The sequence below is a fragment of the Juglans microcarpa x Juglans regia genome, chromosome 4D, assembly GCF_004785595.1.
Source record: "Juglans microcarpa x Juglans regia isolate MS1-56 chromosome 4D, Jm3101_v1.0, whole genome shotgun sequence".
In the NCBI taxonomy this organism is placed as follows: Eukaryota; Viridiplantae; Streptophyta; class Magnoliopsida; order Fagales; family Juglandaceae; genus Juglans; species Juglans microcarpa x Juglans regia.
The window spans coordinates 18,129,409-18,139,281 of record NC_054600.1 but is presented as its reverse complement, the minus strand read 5'-3'; the positions used below and the strand labels follow the sequence as shown (position 1 = coordinate 18,139,281).

Here is a 9,873-nt window from a genome sequence, read left to right as displayed (position 1 = left end):
ACATTATTTTCACAGGACATATACAAGAGTAACACCTATGCAAAAAGCCTGTTATATTCAGCATTCTAAAGTGTGATTAAGAACTGAGCCATCCTTTCCCATTTTGATTTTGTAATCATTTTCCACAAAATTACTGAAATAACTTCCAGTTCATCAAAAGCACTCTTAAACTCAGAAAGAACCAACCTCAATAAAATCCCCATCTGGTAATAGAGCATGTCACCTATCTCAATCTCTTCTGTAGGGAGAAATCAAACTAGCAATGCATATAACTCCAGAATCTGCAAACAGCTTCGCTACCTCTCCCGAAAGACAAAGCGAAAAGAAGCAATTAATCTATAAAATTTATAATCCAACACCTGAAAGGCACCATTTGCCTCGTCAACATAAACAATTATGGCTGCAATAACTGTTTCTCAGCCTGAAAGGCACCACTGGCCTTTCTTTAATTTTTTATCATCCATAATGCAGTTTCTAAGTTTCTTACATGAATAAAGCATTCACCACAAGTTATATTCACAGAAGTCCAAAAGAAAAATGTATTCGCCTAGGACAAAGAAAAATAATTTCAAAATCCAAACTTCTTTATAATTAGTCCATTTTAAGCAACTTACAACATCTTCAATTTTGTCAAGTCTCCAATATAAACTGGGATTGAAGAAGTGATCCAATTCCCAACAAAATTGGGTATTTTCCTTGATATTCTGCTCCCATCTATCCTACTGCAAGCAGTAGCTCAAGTTTTAAGAATTTCTAAATTCTAAAAGCTGTATCTCCAAATAAAGTTTATAGAATGACACAACTTACAACCTTCTAAATTATTTAAAATTGTTTCCAAAAAGAAGGCTGCAAGATAATGAAACATTAGGTCATGGATGCGCATGTCCCAAAAGAATGACAATAGAAACTCCCCTTATTTATTTATGAAGTCTAGTTCCAGCCAACACACAATTAATATGGGACCCAGTATCCATACAACTCCTTTACCATCCATCAGGCCAACAAGTTCATAATCTGGAGATCAAATCCCTGTCAAGGACATTGGAGTACATGCTGGGGTGCTAGGACGAAGCGTAAGCTTAATTCCATCTATTACACAATCATATGGCACTTAGTACCAATGCAAAACTGCTGCCCCTTAAATCTTTTTTGATAAGTTGCCCTGAAATTCTATGGTGGATGAACCAGCCTCTTGAAAAATATAGCTATTCCAACCTAACCATAAGTGCCAAAGAAACACAGAGAAACTCTTATTTTCATTCAGTTAAGCTTTCATTTAGGAGTGACAAACAACATTTCGAAGCCAATAAATTACATAAATGGTTTCAGATTTGTATCCTATGGGAGATAAAAAGAAATTAATAAAACACAAAAACTCAATCAATGACAGGAGCAGAAACTAAGTGAAACTAACCCAACAATAACCGATGACATGGAGGAAGCCAGCTCAGCCAGCCACTTCTCATCCAAAGAACCAAGGGAAGAGAGAACTGCAATAATACCACATAATTATAAATCATCAAAAGATCCATTGCAAACATTTATGTACATAAAAAATTCAGCAGAAATGAATTGAATGAAAAGACTTGATTCAGAATAGCATAAAGCAGGGAAACTGATAAAGTGTCAAAAACTACATGATTAAGCTGCTAAAGTGAATGAATTGTTTAACCAAAAAATGAATTAAGCACTCAATTATATAGTAGTTTTTAGTACCTAACTCAATGTTAAACTCAGGTATTTTGCACTTGAAAAGAGTTGTAATGCAGCTGGTCCACGCCAAAATTAATATCCCTAAATTTTACTCCTCTCATATGTTACTTATGTTGTAGGGCATTATGGAAAAGATGTTAAAAGCACATGGATATTCTTGGAAATACCCAACTGGCACGACAACACCCAAAAGAAGGCTCTGGAAACTCACGCACGGGGGACCAGAAGGCTGGATTGTGGCCTCACAAACTGCTCTGGAAACTCACGCATGACGCTAGTGGAAAGGAGAGCAGCTCACACGGGCAAGGGCTGGATTGTGGCATCAACGCTGGTGCAAAGCAGCATAAGACGAGGACTGCAGTGGGGAACGAGAGGTGCACACTATAGGGACTTGGAATGACGTGAAACGCAGGGGCTAGAGACGTGCAACGCAGGGGCTGGGACGAGGTCACACGCAATTTAAAAAGAAGGCATTTTCTGTGCGGGGGCTTTCTCTCCGTTTAGTAGGTTTTAGTTTTATTTTTTAGCCTCTCTGAGTTTTATTTTCTTTTGGGGTTTTTCGGTTTCAGACCTTAGTTTTGGGGGAGATTAATGTTATTTATTTTCTTTTGGATTCAAAGATGTTAGGCTAAATTTCTAAGCCTAGGTTGTGCGGAGTAATCCAGAAACAGATTGACATGACTTTGCTCCTTTTGCCATTGATTTTCATTTCACATCTTATTGAGTTGTAATGCTGTTATATTTGGAGAAGCTTGGAATTCTTTCTCATGCATTTTGATCTGTTGTAGACGCTAGGCACAACTGATGCTTGATCTGATTTAAGATTTTGATAGTCTTATTTTATTGTTCAATGACTTTACAACTCAATAGAGAATTTGGGGCTAAGATATAACTTGTGCTTGATTTATTACATTTTCCAATCATGATCCTTTCGTATGGGTTAGTGGTTGAGTAGAAGAGGGATTTTAGCATTTTTATTATCAATCTGTGAAAGGATGAAAACTACAGCTTAGGTGTTTATTTTTCTGCAATTCCTGATTCCTTGCAACCATTTCTCTAGCATTTATTTCTTTCAATTTCCATTTCTTTTAAGTCTACAAGCATTCATAAAATTATTCAAAAAAAAAAAAATAGAGGAAAGATCCAAACCATTTTTCATTAATACACTTAAAATCAGTACATAAATATACTTTTATTGTTTCTTTTCTTGGTTTTGTAAATAGCCCTTTCACAAACAAGTTCTTCACAGAAAATACACTTCATTATATGTTTGCTCAGCATGAATACTATTGTCCTTGTACAAATGACCATGGAACTCATCCATGTACTACTTTGATAGCTTCTGCACTTGGAAGACAGATTTAGAAAGCCATCAAGTTTTTGGTGCCATTGCCGAGGACAACTGGTGTTTATCAGAGCATTTTCATACTGTTGAGAAGACGTTTGCACAGCTTGGGTGACATTCTTCTTTATTTTATTTTATTATTTTTTTTCCTAGTCTTGCATAGTCTTTTATTTTTTGTTCTTGCTTGTATGATTGGTTGGCCTAGGGACCAAACTTCTCGGTTGGTTAGGATAGAATCACTAGCATCTTTTACCTCAGCATCACTTTCTCTTGAGTCATCTTTTGACACTAATAGCACCATGGCTGAAAATGAGAATCATGATAGGGAAGTAGTAAATTAGAACATGACACTTAGAGATTACTTACAACCTGTCAAAACTAGCACACCGTCATGCATAATTCAACATTTGAATGCAAATGCCTTTAATTTCAAATCTGAAATGATTCAATTGATTCCACATTTTCATGGCATGGAATCCGAGAACCCTTGCCTTTATCTTAAAGAGTTGAAGAGGTTTGTTCTACATTCATAGACCGGACATGCACTGAGGAGGTTATTAGACTAAAGTTGTTTCCATTTTCCTTGAAAGATAAGGCTAAAACGTAGCTAAATTCATTAAGACCTAGAACCATAGGCGCATGGCAGGAAATGCAAACTGAATTTTTGAATAAATTCTTTCCAATACATAGGACAAATGCACTTAAAAGACAAATCATGAACTTTACCTAAAAAGATTCCAAAACTTTTTATCAAAGTTGGGAAAGGTTCAAGGATCTTTTAAATGCTTGTCCTCATCATGGTTATGAAAATTGGCAGTGATAAGTTTTTTTTATGAAAGTTTGACACCTAAAATGCACCAATTTGTACAAACCATGTGTAATGGAGAATTTTTTGACAAAGAGCCTGAGGAAGCATTCGAATATTTTGATTATCTTGCTGAAAATGCTCAATCTTGGGACAAAGTTGATATGCATGATAGGTTTAGGCAAGTTGAGTCTGGTCATGGAAAATATACTTTAAAGGAAGATGATGATTTGAGTGCTAAAATAACCTTGCTGTCTAGAAAATGGAAGTCATGGAATTGAAAAAAGTAAATGAAGTGCATGCTGTCCATAAAACTTCTGAGAAGTGTGGCATATGTGAGGATCATGGGCATTCAACTAATGAGTGTCCCAAGATCCCTGCTTTTAAAGAAGTATTGTTGGACCAATCTAATGTTGGTCTTTACTCTGATTCTTATAATCCAGGATGGAGGAGACACCCAAATTTCAGTTGGAGGGGTGACCAACATGTAGCTCCAGCAGCCTTGGCTCCGGGACCCTCTCAACTCACCATTCAAGCACCTCCAATGCAAAAGAAGGGACTTAAGGAGATGGTGCAGCAGCTGTCAAACATCTTGCAGCAGTTTATGCAAGGTCAAACAACAATCAACAATCAAAACTCTCAAGCAATAAATGACATACGGAGCACACTTACAAAGATGATTACGGCTTGGAGCTCCCAAGAAAAAGGAAAATTTCCTGCACAACCTCAACACAATCCACAAAGTCAGCCACTTTAATGAGCTGTTGAGAGTTCAAATGTAAGGCAAGTGAAGGCAGTCACTACTTTGAGAAATGGTAAGGTGGTGAACATTCCAGCTCAAGGTTCAGACAAGGCTGGTAAGGTCTCTAAACCTGTACAAAATGAGGCTGAAAAGAGTGAGGTTGAACAAACTGAAACTGAAAAGATTTCATGTCCTGTACCTGCTCCTTTTCCTCAAAGATTGGCTTCCCTGCATAAAAACAAACACCAATTCGAAATTTTAGAAATATTCAAGAAAGTTAGGATTAACATCCCTTTGTTGGATGCTATTCAACAAATTCCCACATATGCTAAATTTCTAAAAGATTTTTGTACTGTTAAAAGGAAATTAAATGTGCAAAAGAAAGTCTTTCTTACTGAGCAGGTTAATGCCATAATTCAGAGCAATACCCCACCAAAATATAAAGACTCTGGTTCACCAACAATTGCTTGTGTTATAGGAAGCTCAAAAATTGGCCAAGCATTGTTAGATCTAGGTTCAAGTGTGAATTTATTACCTTATAATGTATATGAGTAGCTTGGTTTGGGGGAATTAAAACCAACTCCTATCATTTTACAACTAGCGGATAGATCAATTAAAATGCCAAGAGGGTTGTTGAGGATGTCTTAGTTCAAGTGGATAAATTTTTTTACCCCGTAGATTTTGTTGTGTTGGATGTTCACTTGACACCAAAATCTTCTTTTCAAGCACCTGTGATTCTTAGGAGACCTTTTCTTGCTACTTCAAATGCATTAATAAATTGTAGGAGTGGTGTTTTTAAAGCTTAGTTTTGGGAATATGACCCTTGAACTAAACATTTTTAATATTTGTAGGCAACCTCAAGACTTGGAAGATGTACAAGAAGTAAATTTGCTGGAAAACATCCTTGAGGAAGAGGCTTATTCGGCATACCAGCCCACTGACCTGCTGTTTGAGTTAGAAAATATTTGTGATCTCATCTTTGATGACACCTCCATTGATGCTTCTCCTGTTTTTAATGCAGAAAATAAATTTGAGGCTAAATGGAGGCCTAAAATTGAGCAGCTCCCACCATTGACAACAAGTTTGAAGCCTTCAGCAAATGAAATCCCAACACTAGAGCTGAAGCCATTGCTGAATGACCTGAAGTATGCATTTCTGGGTCCTGACAACACCTTCCCAGTGGTGATTTCAGCCCAGCTCACTCATAACCAAGAAGGGAAACTAATGGAGGTCTTAAGGCAACATAAAGGTGCTATTGGATGGACGATCGCGGATATAAAATGTATAAACCCTCTTGTGTGCACTCATAGGATTTATTTAGAAGAAAATGCTAAAATCTCTAGGGAGATGCAAATGAGATTAAATCTTACCATGAAAGAAGTAGTAAAAACAGAGGTTTTGAAACTACTTGACGTGGGAATTATCTACCTTATTGTGGACAGCAAGTGGGTAAGTTCCATTCATGTAATGCCAAAAAATCTGGGCTTACTATTGTTAAAAATGAGAAAAATGAACTAATTCCTACTAGGATTTCTGCTGGTTGGCAAATGTATATAGATTATAGAAAGTTGAATGTCGCCACTAGGAAAGATCACTTCCCTTTGCCATTTTTTGATCAAGCATTAGAAAAAGTTGCTGGCCATTATTTCTATTGCTTTCTAGACGGATTTTCTAGTTTCTACCAAATAGAAATAGCACCTGGAGATCAAAAAGAAAACAACTTTTACCTGCCCATTTGGCACTTTTGCATTTAGAAGAATGCCTTTTGGACTATGTAATACACCAGCTACTTTTCAAAGATGTATGCTTAGTATTTTCAGCGACATGATTGAAAACTGTCTGGAAGTATTCATGGATGATTTTTCATTATTTGGTAGTTCTTTTGATGCATGTTTGACCAACTTACAAGCTATTTTAGCAAGGTGTGAAGAGAAGCATTTGCTTCTCAATTGGGAAAAGTGTCATTTCATGGTTCAACAAGGCATAGTTCTCGGTCACATAGTCTTATCACGAGGTATTGAGGTTGATAAAGCTAAGATTGAGCTTATCTCCAAGCTTCCTATACCTAAAACAGTAAAAGAAATCAAATCATTTCTTGGGCATGTTGGGTTCTATAGGAGATTCATTCAAAATTTTAGTTCTATCTCTAAGCCCTTGTGTGAGTTACTTATGCATGATGTTGCTTTTAAATGGACTTCTTCTTGTTAAAATGCTTTTGATAAGCTGAAAATTTTGCTCACTACAGCCCCTATCATGCAACCCCCTATTTGGTCTATCCCTTTTGAGATAATGTGTGATGCTAGTGATATAGCCATAAGAGCTTTTCTTGGACAGCGTTGAAAGAAGTTCCCACATGTCATTTCTTATGGAAGTAGAACTCTAAATGGGGCCCAAAGAAATTATTCTACCACAGAAAAGGAACTGCTTGCTGTAGTTTTTGCATTAGACAAGTTTCAAACTTATATTCTTGGTTCTCCCGTGGTTATTTTCACTGACCATGCAACGTTAAAGTACTTATTGTCGAAGAAGGATGCTAAACCACGATTAATCTGATGGATTTTTCTTCTCTAAGAATTCGACCTTATCATCAAGGACAAAAAGGGTGCTGAAAACGTAGTTGCCGACCACTTGTCTCGGCTTATATTTGCTGAAAATGAGCACACTATCCCTATCCTTGACTCTTTTCCTGATGAACAATTAATGTCAGTTGAGAATTTGCCTTGGTTTACTGACATAGTTAATTTTTTGGTGACAGGATAAACTCCACCCAATTGGACTGCTCAAGATATACGAAAATTCAAGCATGAGGTAAGTCATTCTTCTATGATGATCCTTACTTGTATAAATATTGTTCTAACCAAATCATAAGCAAATGTGTGCCTGATCATGAAATACAAGTTGTTCTTTCTTTTTGTCATAATGAGGCTTATGGGGGACATTTTTCTGCATATAAAACCATTGCAAAAATTTTACAAAGTGGGTTTTATTGGCCGTATATGTTTAAGGATGCGTATAATTTTTGCAAAACTTGTTAGGCATGTCAAAAACTAGGCACAGTCACTAAGAGAAACATGATGCCTTTACAACCCATTTTGGTCATTGAGATTTTTTATTGTTGGGGAATTGATTTTATGGGGCCATTTCCATATTCTTTTGGTTATTCTATATCCTAGTGGCTGTTGATTATGTTTATAAGTGGGTTGAAGCCATCCCATGTAGAACAAATGACCATAAGGTAGTGCTTAAGTTCTTGAAAGAAAACATTTTTGCCTGATTTGGGATACCTAAAGCTATCATTAGTGATAATGAAACCCATTTTTGCAACAAACCCTTAGCTGCCCTCATAAAAAAATATGGTATACACCATAAGGTTTCCACTCCATATCACCCTCAAACAAATGGGCAAGCTGAATTAGCTAATAGGGAGCTTAATCACATATTAGAAAAAACAGTCAATCCCAACAGAAAAGATTGGTCTTTAAGGCTAACTGATGTACTTTGGGCTTATAGGACAGCCTTCAAAACCTCTCTTCACATATCCCCTTATCGCTTGGTATATGGAAAAGTATGTCATCTTCCCGTTGAGCCTGAACATAAGGCATATTGGGCTGTTAACAATTCAATTTTTCCATTGACCATGCTGGTTCTGTGAGGAAATTTCAGATTTCAGAATTGGATGAGCTTAGGTGAGATGCATATGACAATTTTAAATTGTCAAAGGAGTGCATGAAGGTGTTACATGACAAGCACATCCAGAAAAAGAATTTTGAGCCCAATGAACAAGTCTTACTTTACAATTCTCGCCTCCATCTATTTCCAGGCAAATTAAGATCGAGGTATAGTGGTCCATATGTAGTTAAGGCTGCATTTCCATATGGAACTGTTCAGATTACTAATCCTTAAAATGGAAATATTTTCATAGTCAATGGCCAACGACTTGAACATTTTTTTTGGCAAAACTTTCACATGAGGATACTTCCATTCCTTTGGAAGATCCCACTTATTCTCATGATCCTTAGCTCATTTTTGTTTTGCTTTAGTTTTTTCTTTTCTTTTTCTGCTTTTATTTGTTTCACTTCTATGTTTTGTTCTTTCTTTTTTTTTTTTTTTTCTTCAGTCTATATTTTCAGGTTCAGCACTGTTTATCTCTCTCTATATTTTTTTTTCTGGTTTCATTTTTACTTCATGATCCCTTCAGCCATCTTAGGTATTTTACTTCGGCCCTATTTTCTTTCATGCCTTATTTTATTCATGATTTGCAGTGAGGACACTGCCCATTTTTAGTTGGGGGTAAGGAGTCTTCTACCATTAGTCTCTCAGGATTTATAATTGTGGGGTCTGAATTTTTTTGTTGCTGCCAAGTTATTGTTTTCACACTTCTTTACTTAATATCAGATAGTTGCAGTCTTGTGCTACACTAATTCCCATTGGTTTAGGTTCAAGTTCAACACTAGACCTTATGATAAGTCTTAGCAACTCAAACTTGGGAAATTTATTTCAAAGCTATTGATTGATGACCTTAATGGACAGAAGACAGATACTTTTGTTGTTTGTTTGATGTCAATCAGTGGTTTTCATCTAAGCAACTGGCAAGAACTACAATGAACCATATCTTAATGGCCTAGGAAAAGTGTGATATATGTATTGAAAAAAAAAAAACTGGTGGTAAAAATACATGAGAAAAGGGACAGGCTAGAGATTAAAAGAAAAAAAAATGGTGCAAGTACATTGGAAAAGGCTGCCTATCACCAAGATCTGTTTATTAAAAAAAAAGGGTCTTTCAAAGTGTGATAGTGTGAAAACCACCAATGTAATGGTTTTGAATTGGAGTAAAGACCTTTTGGTTTTTCTTGAATTGATAGGCTGAAACTATTGTGAGAAATCTTGAAAGTAACAAATGGCGATCTGTCCACACACTTGATGCACTCAAAGATCTTCAGCTTAAATACATTTCCATTGTTTAAGCTCTTGAGAATTTTATAATCTTTTGTGTTGAGCTAAAACCTGACCTGACTACATTCTAATCCCCAGGATTTCAATATGATTGATCTTTTGTAGAGATTTTTGAGTTCAGTGGCTCACTCTTGGATCCTTTAATATTTTTTATCACATTATTTGCTAGAGACTAGCAAAAAGCTAGTTGGGGGGGGTGTGATAAAGTGTCAAAAACTAAATAATTAAGCGAAGCACTTAATTATGTAGTAGTTCTTAGTACTTGACTCAATGTTAAATTCTAGTATTTTGCACTTGAAAAGAGTTGTAATGTAG

The 9,873-nt window shown here is 36.1% G+C and overlaps 1 non-coding gene and 1 pseudogene across 1 annotated transcript; one reads left to right on the top strand and one right to left on the bottom strand.

Annotated features, from left to right (window-relative positions):
• Nucleotides 1–3,755: 3,755 nt before the first annotated feature.
• Nucleotides 3,756–3,862, bottom strand: LOC121261773. Its single transcript, XR_005939993.1, has one exon. It is a non-coding gene; the product is annotated as a small nucleolar RNA R71 (small nucleolar RNA).
• Nucleotides 3,863–4,125: 263 nt separating this feature from the next.
• On the top strand, nucleotides 4,126–8,508 carry LOC121260178 (annotated as a pseudogene).
• The last annotated feature ends 1,365 nt before the right edge of the window (nucleotides 8,509–9,873 follow it).